The sequence below is a fragment of the Neovison vison genome, chromosome 3 (genome assembly GCF_020171115.1).
Source record: "Neovison vison isolate M4711 chromosome 3, ASM_NN_V1, whole genome shotgun sequence".
Classification (NCBI taxonomy): domain Eukaryota; kingdom Metazoa; phylum Chordata; class Mammalia; order Carnivora; family Mustelidae; genus Neogale; species Neogale vison.
In genome coordinates this window covers 68,172,255-68,187,685 of record NC_058093.1, presented here as the reverse complement: position 1 = coordinate 68,187,685, position 15,431 = coordinate 68,172,255, and the positions used below count along the sequence as shown (strand labels likewise).

At 39.1% G+C, this 15,431-nt stretch overlaps 1 long non-coding RNA gene across 1 annotated transcript in view; it reads right to left on the bottom strand.

The window, feature by feature from the left end:
- Positions 1–4,761: 4,761 nt before the first annotated feature.
- LOC122902589 overlaps positions 4,762–15,431 on the bottom strand; it is a 61,822-nt gene continuing 51,152 nt past the window's right edge. Inside the window, exons 2-3 of the long non-coding RNA XR_006383828.1 lie at positions 9,753–9,844; positions 4,762–4,818 (exon numbers count right to left, since the gene is read on the bottom strand). This is a non-coding gene — a long non-coding RNA (uncharacterized LOC122902589). The remainder of the gene's footprint in view (positions 4,819–9,752; positions 9,845–15,431) is intronic.

The following is a 15,431-nucleotide window of genomic DNA, read 5'->3' as shown; positions in this document are numbered from 1 at the left end:
CAAATGTCTGTGTTTACCAAAGTGTGCTGTTTGATTAACTTATATAAGAAGTAAATGTTAAATGTTATAAAGCTGAATGTGTGAAATAAATCCATTCTGAGAAAATGCTGGTCTTACCTATCTTGCATATTGGGGTTAATGACAATTTTGTTAGGGGGAAAAAAAAAGGTTCTGCTGTTTAAAAACAAAAGTGGAAACTACTGCCATCTGGGTCCCCTGGGTCCCCAGGGCTGTGCACTGTACAAAAGTGGTAGATGTTGAGTCAAGGCCCACATTATGAATGCTAATGAGTCTGGGAGTTATCTTGACGGCAACAGAGAATCACTGATGCATTTTTAACCCGAGGTGTTACATGTTCTTATTTATATTTTAAAACAGATTTTTGGTAGCTGACTTCTCTATTTCATAGGGTTTCACGGTGAAGTAAGGAAAGAAAAAAGAAATACATGAAAAGTATTTAGAAAAGTGACTATCACATAGTAAGTGTCCAACAATGTTTATGTTTATGATTATTACTGTTACTACCATGATGACTTTTCCAGGGAATACAGGAATAGAGGAAGTATGTGTGTAGGGAGAATCTTTCTCTACCTATACTTCCAACAGACAATTTGAGATTTAGAAACCTTTGGGAGCAGTAAATCTTCAACTTTTTTAACTCATTAGAAAAATGGATGGAAAATGCAACCTCTCCTTGAATAAAGTCACCTACACACAAAATATTGCACACAATTTTGTGAATTGGAAAAGGGTCCTTTAAAGCCCCTTTAGTGTAAGCTCTAGACTTCCTGGGGTCCCCGTTGGGACAGGGAGGGAGCTGCAGTTCCTATGGACAGTGTCTGCAGGGCACTACAGTAAATGTGGTGATGGAACCCACACACATTTAGAGTTTTAAAATAGCCACTAGCCCCATGCAGCCAACATTCACCGAGTAAAACTGTGTGTCATGTCCAGACCTATGTTGAACATTATGGAAAATGCAAAAATCTATGAGACAAGACCATAGAAGTCAAGATCTCACATTCTGTGGTGGAGAAGTATTAACCGATGCTCGAAGTTCAGAGGCACAGGGCCAAGAGCCAGCTTGTTGGAAGTGGCACCTCGGTGGCTACACTCATTATTCTAAAGCTAATGGTGAATTAAAGACATATTGACTGAGCTGCTGCAACTGATAAAAGCATCCAGCAAGGTGCCATTAAGGGACTCAACAACAATGTAATGGTGGGGAAGACATTCCCAGAAAGGTATAATGACACAGCTGGAAAGCCATTAGTTACTAATGCCACTTCCAGATATCAATTATGAAATTCTGTATAAGAAAATACTTGGGGGGCACCTGGATGGCTCAGTCAGTTAAGCATCTGCCTTTAACTCAGGTCATGATCCCAGGGTCCTGGGATCAAGCCCCACGTTGGGGTCCCCTCTTTCTTGCTATTTCTCCCCCTCCCCAAATAAATAAGAAAAATCTTTTTTAAAAAGAAAGAAAACACTTGGCATATAATAGCACATAAGATTATATCTGATTTGTTACAGAGAACAACATATACCTTTGAAAAGGTTTTTTTTTTAATCTCTTATGTTTTCAGGTAAGAAAAGTGGCTAATTACCAGCAGAAACTGCTGAGTGAAAATTCATAGCATGATACATGCCTGTTGGGTAAATATTGCCAATAAAAAAATTAATGGAAATGCAAAATTGTACATGGTATTGTGCTGATTGATAAGACTGTGGCTCTGGCTTAAAGTAATTTGATTAATTCCCAACGTAATTTGTGGAAACTCCCTCTTCAATGTAAAGCTACATTTAATCTAAAGAAAATTAAGCAGCCAAAGTCTCTGCCTTCTAAGTATTAATGCATTTACTCATTCACTCAACAACTATTTACTGAGAGTGCTCTGTGTCAGGCATGGTCCTGGGTACCAGGAAACATTGTCAACAATACTGTCAAGGTCCCTGTACTCCTGAAAAATATAGCTCGAATAAATAATGATCAACTGTGATAAGTGCTGTGAAGGAAAAAACCTGGGGTAGATAATAACAGACTGAAGAGCTTTTAGGATAAGGTGGTCAAGGGAAAGCCTTTGAGGGGTTAATACAAAGACTGGAACTGTAATGTGGCCAGCCTTGAAAAGGCGATCAGGGGAAGAAGGAGTGGAATTTTTTAGCAGGTAGGCATCTGAACCCCTTTTAAGGCCTTCTCACTATGTGAGTCTTGGTGAGATGCAGACTTCTCCAAAGCCCACTAACTCACTTTCCTAGTCTTCCCTGCATTTGGGTTTAGGTGCTTGACCCAGGCTTTGACAAACAGAGTTACCTGCCCAAGGCAGTGAATCAGGAGCCACTGATACCACTGAAGCAGAGCCAAGAATTTCTTTTGGTGGCAATGTCTATAGTAGCAACATGAAGTTTCTGGAGCAATGATTCCAGGATTCCTTTGTGTAAGAGAACTTTGCCTTCAGAGGCAAAGGCAACAGAGTCCTCTTCAGACTAGTTCTGAGCATGACATTGCCTGCAGGTCTGTTTGTCTGCCTTTGCTTTGTTTCTTATTCTCCAACCTGGTACTACAGACTTCCTGGAAATTCTGTGAACCACTCAATATACTCCAGCGCATTTCTCTTAGGTTTAAACCAGCTAGGGTACATTTCTGGGGAGTCCATCTAAGTATCCCAATGGATGGGGAGAGGGGTGGAGAGAATGTATGGGAGCACACTGCAGTGCTGAAGAACATTGCAAGTACAGGCATGTATAAAAGCCTGAAAATGGGAGGGCAGGTGAGAGAGAGCTTCGGAGTATTTGAGGAAATGAGAATAAACTGAAGAGGTTGGCATTAGTGAGAAAGGTAGCAAGCAGAGAAGATGGATACAGCTGGGGAGCCAGTCAAGAACCAGAGCAGGGAGGTCAGGAAAGTGACAGATGTAGCCTTTTTTCAGGGAGATGTAACTAGCTCTCGTGTCCTAATCAGATGTGTGTCTACTGGGTCAGCAGGACCCTAAGGGAGGGGTGAAGGGTTTTGGTGGGGTAGTTGCCACTCTGCTGTACAAGTTATTCCAACCACACTCTACTCAGAAGGCTGAGGCTAGGCTTGCAATTTCCAACCCAATGATCTCTCTGTCTCTCCTTTGAAGAACCCAGGCAGTCATCTCTAAAGGTATTAATAGTATTAATTTGGGGGCACCTGGGTGGCTCAGATGGTTAAGCATCTGCCTTTGGCTTGGGTCATGATCCTGGGGTCCTGGGATTGACTCCCATTGATGAAGTTCTAGAACCTAGGTGAGGTTCGGTGGGCTGAGGTCCGGAGCCGATGACCAAGAAAGAATTCTTGAGACATCTTTGGTGCAAAATGGTGGTTTATTAAAGCACGGGGACAGGACCCATGGGCAGGCAAAGATGCAGCCGCCCCGAGCCTGTGAGGAGTGTCTGGTTATATACACAGGAGTTGGGTAGGTGAGGACAAAGGGGTGTTCAGAAGAGCTATTGCCCTCATCACCATGTTGGGCTCTCTGCTCAGCAGGGAGTCTGCTTCTCACTCCCTCTCTGCTCCCCCCTGCTTGTGCTCTCTTGCTTTCTCTGTCAATAAATAAATAAAAATAAAATCATTTTAAAATAGTATTAATTTGGTTAGATGTTTTTGAGGCTTTGTTCTATCTACCACTAGACAGCTAACTCTCTGAGGGCACAGTGCAGGAGAGAGGGGATTATGATATGCTTTGGACTAAGATAGAGCTGGATTTTTTTTTTTTTTTGGTCCTGTCAGTTACAAATTATATGCTCTCAGACAAAATTGCTTCACCTCTCTGAACCACAGTTTTCTCGTCTGAAAAATGAGGATATTAGTACCTAGTTGAAGTTTATACACACTGTAAATGACCACACAGTGCCCACAACATAGTACAAACTCTGTCAATCACACAGTAGGTACTCTAGAAACATTAGCTCCTTTACTCCTTAGTATTTCAGTGAACTGAACAGGATCTTCAGCAGCTAGGAAAACAATATAAAATCCTTGCTTTTTATACTTACTTTATTATGAAATGCTAATTTAAAATAGATTATACTGCTTTCTTAGTTCAGAATTTAATCTTTAAAATTTCCTTTTTTTTTTTTTAAAGATTTTATTTATATCTGACAGAGAGAACACAAGCAGAGGGAGCTGCAGGCAAAAGGAGAAGCAGGCTCCTAAGGAGCCTGACATGAGGCTCCATCCCAGGAACCTGGGATCATGATCTGAGGCAAAGGCAGATGCTCAACCAACTGAGCCACCCAGGCATCCCGAAAATTTTCTTCTTCTTAAAAATTTCTTTTTTCTGGAAAATTCTCCTAGAGCTTTATTGCCATTCATTCAGTTCACTCCAGCAAAGTTACTTAAAATTTTTTTCAACATTTTCCCCCTTCAAGTATCCCTAAAGAAATACTATAGAGTATAATTAAAACCCTGTATCCAAGGTAGATTTGTTATCCTGAGAAACAGAGAGAGATTATTATTCAAGTCCTGACTGTCTTAACCAAAGTATTCCCTTATATAATATTTCCTAACCTTGAGTCTTTTTCATTTTAAGAACTTGAAACTGTATATGCTCTATGAGTGAATCATAAGAGGCTAATAACTTAAAAACATTACAAAACAAAAACCCTAGAGCTCCCCAAGCCCATTGCTTTGCTGACTTGCTTAAACAATCTAATCTAATGAACTGAGTGTCTTTTAGAATTCTTTTCTTTCCTCCTTGGCCCCTAATCCTTTAATACATTTACTGACCTCTGTCTTCTTCTGATTTTTTTCTCCTGTTTCCTTGGATTTTGGCGTAGTTTCTCTTTTCAAGTCTGGAGTATGCAAAGGGAAAAAACGTTGTTCTGTCAATGCATGACGCATCTCTTCAAATGGCATATGTGACAAAGCAGTCAGGATGAAGGATTCATTTTTCTCTGTCCTCTATTTACTGTAACCCAGAAGAACTTGCAACCAGGGAGAGGCCATACAAGAAATGTCTTGATTTACATAATGGAGTTTGTAAATGTTTACAATGTCATTGTTTAATGTCATTTTTGAAAACCCACACTCCTCTTTTTAAAAAACTCCATACTCTTGGCACTGTAGTAGGACTCCTGGCACTGAGGGTACCTACTAGCCCTGGCAACTGGAGCCAGTGAAAACACTACTGCAACTTCCTACAGAGGGAAGGGAAGAAGCTTTTGTTGATGCTAAGGCCAAATGTGAGAAATAATTAACAACTGAAGAATATTCTTATAGGATAATCAGGCCCTTGTAGTCATTTCTTGGTACGTTTGCCTTGGACTTCTAATCACTAACAACAGTTCAGATTCTCAGAGGAACAATTCTATGTCTGGTGAATACTTGCAGGCGAAACAACTGGAGATGCTTATTGCAAAGAAAAGCAAAAACATAGGGAAATCTATCCATAGCATGGGAAAGGGATGACCAGGAGAGCTGCTTTTTTTTTTTTTTTTTTGCATTGCTTTTGAGGTAGAATTGTTTTAGGAGGATTTAATCAAGGTGACTTTGAAAGTCTTGCCTTATCCTCATGGGTAGGGTTAATCTTGTTTAATAGGGAGGAGTCGATGCTCAGTTCTGCTCTTTGGTGTAAGTTTGCATCCAAATACATGCTTTCTAGAGCTCCAAGACCAAACTCTACTTCATGAGAGGAAATCAAATATCTGAATCAACAGATTACTTTAGGGGATTAGAACAATTGTTCTGTCTCTGTTTAACTTTAGTATTTATCTTTTTAGTATTCAGGTGGCATGCATCAATGGCTCAGAGAGAACATGTTTTCATGAAGAGATTTGAACACACTTGATCACGTACTTAAAACTCAACTGGGGAGTGGGGGGGGTTCCCTGGGTGGCTCAGTTGGTTAAGCATCTGCCTTCAGCTCAGTCAAGACTCAAGGGTGTTGGGATCGAGCCCCACATTGGTCTCCCTGCTCAGCAGGGAGCCTGCTTCTCCCTCTCCTGTTCCCCCTGCTTGTGTTCTCTGTCAAATAAATAAATAAAAATAAATAAAAGTCAACCAGGATAATGTGCATCATGCCAGATACTCTCAGTGTACAGACTTCTCCCCAGCACCCCAATAGGCGGGCTAGGTCAGTCCAGGTGTGTGTCTTTGTGTCCCTGCATGTTCAGTGGTGCATAGGAATGGATGGAGTTAAGTAATTTGCTTTCAACTTAAAAGGCTGAGGTCCATGCTCAGCCATACTTTAAAAAGTGATTGCTACTTTAAATGGAATATTCTGGAATACAATTAAAACAGAGCACAACACCCTAAATTCCATTTAAATTCACTTCTGATGAATATGTAAGACTCTTATGAAGAGGCAGTTGTCTTTCTCTGTTTTTTATCTTTCCTTTACAACTATCAGATCATTGAAATTAACCCATCCAGACATCAGACTTAAGGCATCTTACATGTGCCTTGCATCTCGTATATGTTCAATGAATGTTTGTCACTACACGTTCATGTCTCTGGATTTCCTTTAGTCTTTTATACAAACTACACAATTTAAGCTTGTAATAATGACATAATCCTACTTGATGAAACTGCTATTTGTGTTACCTTATCTCTTGGTATTAGTTCCTCATGGCTGGTATAACAAATTGCACAAACTTAGTGGCTTAGAAAAACATAAATTGGGGCACCTGGGTGGCTCAGTGGGTTAAAGCCTCTGCCTTCGGCTCAGGTCATAATGCCCGGGTCCTGGAATCAAGCCCCACATCAGGCTCTCTGCTTGGCGGGGAGCCTGCTTCCTCCTCTCTCTCTGCCTGCCTCTATGCCTACTTGTGATTTCTATCTGTCAAATACATAAATAAATAAAATCTTTTAAAAATAAACTGTTTTTAAAAAAAGAAAAAGATAAATTTATTATTTTACTGTTTCATAGTTGAGGGGTCTGAAATGGGTTTCACCGGGTGAAAACGATTGGCAAGGCTCTAGTCCTTTCTGTGGGGGGTAGGGGGAAATCTGTTTTTCTGTCTTTTCCAGATTCTTGAGATTACCTGTATCCCTTTGATCACAGCCACCTTTCACCTTCAAAATTAACAATGGCCAGCCAAATCACGTTACATCATTCTGACACTCTTTCTGCCTCTTACTTCCATATTTAAGGACCCTTGTGATTTCATTGAAGCCATCTGAAGCATTATCATCATCATCATCATCACCACCATCTCCTTTTAGGCCAGCTGAGGAGCAACCTTAATTTCATCTGCACCTTAATTCCCTTTTGCTATGAACAATATATTCATGAACTCTGATAGTTAGGATGTGAAAATCTTTGGAAGGCCATTACTGGTGTCACATTTTTCTATTTCTCACGACAACAAGAATAGGTTAGATTGTGTTTTGGTTGGTTATTGAACTAACACAGTAAAAGTCTCCAAGGTGATCTATGGAGTTTCGGTGGTCTTTGATGTTCAGATATTATGCCAGTTGCATTAGAATTCAAGTATGAAAAATAGGGACTTAAAAAACCCAAAGAAATAGTTTCCATTGCCTGTACAAGTTTATAATATTTGAAAAAAAAAAGAAGAAAAAAAGAAATTTTGTGACAGTGTCTGCAAAAACATGTGAGTAAGCCAAGAAAAAAGACACAGGGTCTGTGAAACAGAGAAGGCAATGTAGGATGTGGGAGGAGGGAATTCTCAACATTTAACAGGCATTTAACACAACCAAACCAGATGGGAGCTGGCCAACGTGGAACTCCAGTAGGATATCAGTAAAACAATTAAAATGGAACTGCTAGATTACTTGATGCTAAATGAACTGGAAGGATGTTTATACTTCTTTCAGAGAGTCTGGGGATGAATCCCCAAAACTTACACAAATGAAAATCTGAGGCAATTATTGCCAGAAAAAAAAAACAATGTACCATAAAGCAAATGTATTTATGGTATACTGTGTAGTCTTCTGTGCATATTGTTAATAGCATGATAATAATGTAAACATTGAATACTGATTGAATGAAATTATGTTATAACTCCATAGGAAGATGAAGAAGAGATGAAGGAGAGACTATGATGGTAAGAAACAAATTCTCATTTTCCATAGCAGATAGATAAAATCTAAAACTGAAGAAATAGTGGCCTAAGAATATTATTTGAAACAAGGATAAATAGGGGCACTGGGCGGCTCAGTTGGTTAAGGATCCAACTCTTGATTTCAGCTCAGGTCATTATCTCAGGGTCCTGAGATCGAGCCCCGCATTGGGCTCTGTGCTGAATATGAAGCCTACTTAGAATTCTCTCTCTCCCTCTCCCTTTACCAGCTCATGTGTGTACACTATCTCTTTCTCAAAACTTTTAAAAACAAAAACAAAAACAAAAAAGAGAGAAAGATAAACAGGTAATAAAAGAGCAGATATTATCAGTAGGGAAATTTGTGGTACAGCCCTTATACTATTATTTGACTGTTTAAATTACATATGTGCATTAATTAAAAATTAAAACAAAAATTTGTCCACATTTTGAAAAATTTTTAAAAATGCAGGCATCGCTTACAAAGGTAAAAATCCCAATATATGACTCTCTCTGTCTTTCTCTCCTATGGCAAGTAGTAGTGCACAGGAACGTTCATTCTAACCAAAGTGATATTTGTTTTGTTCCTTGATTCTAAAAATTGAAACACTCCAGAATGATTTAGCCAATTGACAAAGCAATGAGATGGGCCAGGTAAAGGTCCTGGTGGTGTCCGTACAGAGTGATGAGAAAGACTGGACTGGGATGGCAAGTTACTTCAGGAAGAATTTAACAGAGATGAAGATGGTATCAACAAGGAAAAAGTCTTGCTTATGTTTCCGTCAAACAAAACTGTTCTCAGTTGCCTGAGTGTGCCATGTTTTCTTTCTAGTCAGTTCTTCACATGCATTTATGAACCAACCATAACTAGTTTCATCACTGCTGATATTATCTTACATATCAGAAGATGCTGAGGACCAATGCATGTATTATGAACCCTTTTACCTTATGTGTGGGGACTGTCCATGTTTACGTGGTGCGGGGTTGTTGTTTTTTTTTTTAAGATTTTATTTATTTGACAGAGATCACAAGTAGGCAGAGAGGCTGGCAGAGAGAGAGAGGGGGAAGCAGGCTCCCCACCTAGCAGAGAGCCTAACACAGGACTCCATCCCAGGACCCCGGGATCATGACCTGAGCCGAAAGTAGGGGTCCAACCCATTGAACCACCCAGGCGCCCCCCTGGTGAGGTTTAATAATTCTCAGAGTGACCTGTTCAGAGGAGATAACTCAGTTCAACTCAGCTTTAGCAAAACCTCCTCCCTCTGTTCTGCTATCTTATTTTTTTCATCTCTCCACCTTCCGATCTAATCATGATAAGCATTGGCTGGCCAACAATTTAAGCGGCAGTGAAACAAGATTTTGGAAATTAGAACTGTCTCAGGAATTTAGCAAATACGGTTATCCCAGCTTCTTGATTGTGTGAATTTTTTTTCTTAGGTACCAAGGTTGTTGGGTGAGATACTAGATTTACAGGTTAGTTTTCTTCTACTTGTTTTCTGGGTTAATTAAGAGTCCCTAAACTTTGTTACACATTTTCCCCCTAAGTTTGATTAGTAGGGTTTGATTAGTTGGTTCCAGGAAGAGGTGTCAGAACTGGAGCAATCAGTCCAAGCCAAGCCAGGCAAAGAAAGATGTGGAGGCAGCCTGAGGCAAAGCAACAGCGTCCAGGACCAAACAATGACAGTGGCTCCATCCTACTATAGCTCATTCATTCAGCCAGTACTTACTGAGCATCCTAGTGTCTGGCACTATTCTTGCTGCTGGGGCCACATCTGCAGTGTCACAATTCTGCCTGACTGTATCTTTTTCAGATGCAGCCCTGCAAATGGAAAAGAATACAGTTAAAATTTCTATCCCCTAATAAAGATCCAACCCAGAGTTCTTACCTGGCTGCATTTGACCGCAAGTTTCATGGGAAACAGGCTTTCCCATGAAATCTCCAGTGTTCCCAGCTTCTGATGCCTTAGGGGGAACGAGCTTCATTTCCCCTGTAGTAGTTCGACTTCTTCAGACTGTTCGCCCACCCTACCACCTCCTGAGGAAAGAACTAGACTCCATGAAAAGCCACAGCTACTCGTAGTAGAAATCAGTCCCTAATGATATTACACTTGCACAAATTGAAATGGGGTTAAAAGCTCAGATTGTGGATTCTTAGATTTCTTGCTAAGCTGGAAGCTTTTATGGGCTCACTTTAAATTGAGAGGCAGAGTTTAGACCCTTTTGTTATTTAAGAGACTGAGCAAATTAGCAAGTCCGAAGCAAATCTTTTTTGATTACTGAACTATTACAAATGCCTCCTGGCCAAAGAATAACCTCTCTCCAAAGGGAAATGTTCAGTGGGACCTTTTGCTTAAATTCATAAACTCTGTTAAAGCAAATCTCTCACATTTCCATTAAGTCAGTAAATTACTTCCAGGGGAAGAGGATAAAATGCCAACGATAAAATGGCTGGACTATATTAATGATGGGAGGTGGGACTGCAAAGGTAGAAGAATTGATGCTACATTTACGGTGCAGAGAATTTCAGGCTCTTTCACGTGCTGGGCTAAATGTAAATGATGTCACCTTCTCCTCCCCTAGCGAGAGACAAAGTTATCAGGCTGCAGAAGCTTCACTGAATGCGTTGTGTGGCTGACATTAAAATGGCTACAAGGTTATTTCTTTCCATATCTATTCCCTTGGAAATTTTTTTCAAGATTTTATTGTAGATGGGAAAAATGCATAATGCTACAGGAAACAAAGCCCTAGACACATTCTTGCTACTGGATTATTGCCATTCTATCTCAATGCTGATTGAAATCCAAGACTTGGTATCAAAGCCTTAATGAGATGCTGGCAAATATCTTTCTGCCCCACTGGAAATGTAATCTTTCTATTGAACATTTTGTCCCAGTGAATTTCATCTGCAACAGCATTTTGCATTTGAATCAGAGAGGTCAGTGCTTGATAGCAGACCATGTGGTGCTGGCTCTGTTCGCTTTGGGATGAAATTGATCCCCGAAGGTGTTCAAAGTACAGCAGCGAGTCATTATATATAATTAGCTCATTGTTTCATTCAGATGATTAAAGTCATAACTGCTGCTCAATTTGTTGTGTTTCTAAAAATCAGATTTTCCTATCAAAATGACTTACCACTTCCCATGTCCACAACGCTCCCAAATATAGGAATTAGTATACTGTCTCTAAAATGTATCTTCTATGTTCAAATTAATTTACTTAAGGAAACTCATGTATGTCATAACAGTTGTCCCTAAAAGGTTCATATTTTTCTACATTTTTCTCAGTTTTATTTGAATGAAGTAGCTCATGCTGTGAACTTAGGCTAAAATTTAAAGTTAAAACACTATGTTTATTGTCTAACCATTAGCGACTCCTGAGCCTTTGAACTGAGTTAATTACCAAGCAAAGTGCTAAATTGTATTCTTATTTGCTAAGGTTGAAATAGCAGAAAAGGGAGCATCCAGCTAGTTGTCTTCTATACAGATTACAAGCAATAACAAAACACACTTGCAAATATTTGGCTTGGGAATCAATTTAGTCCATATCTGTAAGCAATAAAGCCTATTTCTAGAGTAAATGAGCAATAAAGCATATTTCTAGAGTAAATGTTAGATATGTGTGTGCATGTGTGCATATGCATATACATATATATTACATACATTATGTGTGTGTATGTATATACATGTTTTTACAGTAAATGTTTGCCACCAAAATATAAAAATTGTTGCTTTTCCTGCTGAGCTAACATCAAAAGATTAAGCATTTAACTGCTATGTGGGCATGGCTTTTACAAGTAAATTTGCACATCAAAAAGGCCTAGCATATTCCCTTTTAAATTCACTTAATTTAAATAGTGACAGCTTACTGTTCTATGCAATATGATCAATTTAATTAAAAAATGAATAGAATTACTAAAGAGATTTGCCTATATTAACAGACCAAAAGATTGGGCTACAAACCCAGTTATTGGGATTCTGAGTATAGAAGAAATTCAAGAAAATGATCCATTAGTAAATAAAAGAATTTTAACTTTGAGTAAAAATAAGACCTATGACAATTGGTTATGAATCTGTTAAATACAGAGAAAAAAGTGAAAATTTTGGTATGATTATTTAGTAGGCCAACTATTTTCTCTAAGTAGAAAATTAATTCATAAAAACATTTATTTATTTATTTATTTTAAAGATTTTATTTATTTATTTGACAGGCAGAGACCACAAGTAGGCAGAGAGGCAGGCGGTGGGGGGGGGGGGAAGCAGGATACCTGCTGAGCAGAGAGCCCGATGCGGGGCTCTATCCCAGGACCCTGGGATCATGACCTGAGCAGAAGACAGAGGCTTTAACCCACTGAGCCACCCAGGCGCCCAATTCATAAAAATATTTAAATGTGCTTGCTGGATTATACAATCTATGTTTAAAAACTTAACATTGTACAAACACTTTGAACCAGCAATTCCACTTTTCAGAAACTATACTAAGGAAATTAGGAATTTAAAAAGGAGGTATAAAGGAATTTAGTTACAATTGTTATAGTGCTATTAATTATAAAAACAAAAACATTGGAAAAGCCCAACAATCTCACACTAATGGTTTAATTATGCACATTTAATATAAGGCATATAGAGCCTACATAATAGAATACTATGTATTATTAAAATTACATTGTAGAAATTTAATTGCAGAATTATTGATATGGAAATATATTTATAATGTTATACTGCCTTAAAAAATGCAGTTTATATGAGTATATATGTATGGTCCCACATATGTGAATATACGTATGGATGCATATGTGTGTATTTTCGGGAAAAGTGGCCGCCAAGATAAAGTGTGATTTCTAAGTGGTGGGTTATGTGTGCTTTTTTCATTTTCATTTTGTTTCTCTTTTTTTGATTTGCACATTTAAAAAATCACAACAGGAATGAATTGCTCCATGGTGCCAGAAGCATTATGTATTGTTCCAGCCACAATTAAACCTGGCTTTGACATTATCCTCTTAAAACCAAGGGAATCCAATCAGTAATTCTCTGACCCCCCTCCTTTTCTTGAGATTATAAAAGAACCCCGAGGACATTGGAGAAGGGCCTCTGCTGTGGAGTTCTTTGTGGTTGGTTCTCCTGATTCTCCTCACCAATGTAGCATGTTCCTTTTTTTTTTTTTTTTTTAATAAATTACCTTGTTATGCCTTTTGTTTTCAAAAGTGTGCTTGATGTCTTTTTTTGAAGCTATTGACATTTAGACATTATTTAAAAAATTTATAACAACAACAAACTATTCTTAATAGTTTCAGGCAATAAATGGTACCAATGAAAATACAATCCTTATCCCCAAGAAACATAATTAAATTAGCTATTTTTTACTGCTTCTTGGAGAAAGGTGAAAAGCAGGTCTATAGACAGGAGAGATTTGCTCAGGGTAGTCCGTTACATGTCTCCCTCAGCTCCCACCACCTCCCACGTTCACCCTCTCCAACCCTTGCCACTAACGCAATGCTGGGCATTTTGATCGTCAGTTGGACCAAACAACATTAGATTGAAATCCTTCTCCAGCTGAATGGACTAGACTGAATGCTAGGAGATCACTGGACAGGCTGCAGTTGGCCTATGACTGACCGTGAACAGCTCCTTGAAAACAAACCAAACAATCCTATGTTGTTTCTTGGTGGCTGGCTCCAAAGGATTTGTTTCTGTAAGACCTGAAGGAGGAAGGAACCTTTACACCAAAGGTCCCTAACATCGACAGCACCCACCAGACTCAAAAGGGCTGCAGAGACAAGCAGACTGAAGCCCAGAAAACCTGACAGAATAAAGACAGTCCTAGTAACAGTCTGTTGGGCACCTGGCAGTTACATTTGAGTCCTATCCTTGTCACACTACTGTGTCCTTTCAGAAAGAGCACAATTTAATTGGATACAGGTTGCTTAGTTCATGGTTTGGGTTTTAGATATTTAGTTGAGATTAGCAAATGAGACCCCTAATAATGGCTGTCCAGCATGTAATGGATTGCTTTACAAGCAAGAAGTGGTCAATTGCCCTCCATCTTCACTAAAGGCAGGTTGAGAGCCTGAATTACAGCCTGAGAAAGTTCAATTGCCATTTCAAAGAGCCAGTCACTTAGGTATTGATTACCTGCGTTTCTCCTCAGTGTTAAAATCTACTCTTTATTAAGCACTTACAATGCATTAGGTTTTGTGCATTTCACACGCTTTGTTTCTCCACTAAGTCTGTACAATGACTGTATGGTAGGTCTTACATCCCCCAAAGCACAGGTGAAAGAACGGATTTTTTAAGATTTTTTCATGTTTACATAGGACATAGTTAAATGATGGATCCAGGTATGTCTTATTTCAGAACTTTACCCTTAACTGCTACTTTTAAACCATTTAGGATGCTTTTGGCTCTAAGACACAGAAAAAGCCCAACTCTAGTTGCCTTCAACGGTAAACAAAAAATGCCATAACTAACATAACCAGAGGTCAGAGGGAACGTAACTCCCCTGGGGCCCAGTTCCTCTTCACAGAGATTCCCTTGGCTCTGCCCAGCCTCACTTCCTTTGTTTTGGCCTCATTCCCAGGCTGATCCCCGATGGCTCATGAGCCCAGGCATCATAATCAGACACAACAACAACCAGAGCAAGAGAGGGACTGTGTATTTTTTGTCTCTCTTTTGAGAATAAAATGAGGAGATCTTTCCTGGAAAGCTTCTCCTCCCCTAGAAGAATTTCTCTCGTGTCTATTTTACCAAGAATAGGTCACATCTATAGTCTTCAAGTACTTCCTGAGAAGAGGAATAGGATTACAACAGATTCATCATCTGGGGTGAAACAGATTCTAATGACTTGGGAGCTTGGACCACTCTACCGCAACTGTTATTAATTAACTGGATTCACAGACAAATTTTAGACCTACCACTAGCAATGTCATGAACTTTGGATATTAGCACTACCCCAAGCTTTAGCTTATTTCCTATCTTAGTTTTCTCACCTTCTTAGCTTTTTTAAAATATTGGAATATGTGTTTTATTATAAATGACACAAATCTTTTTTAGAATGAGGTGGAGTAAAACCAATAATGATTAGCTACTTCAGCACTTAAATTTAAAAATAGTGCAAACTAACCTGTTTCATTATCTGTAAACTTCTTCAATGGAACAGGGCTAGTACAAATTATATGCATACATATGAAATTCCTGATCTATTCTGCAAGGCTGGGTTATGTGTTTAGGAGGAACTCCCTGATAGTGATCATTGCTAAGCCTAGGATCTGACATCTCTAGAGGTCTCTACGTATGCATAAGATTAAAACCCTACACCTCTGGCTGGAATAGTTTTGCTGGATGAAGAGGGCTCAATCAGTTAATTATTTATTCAAACTTATCTCTTGGGGTGCCTGGGTGGCTCAGTCAGTT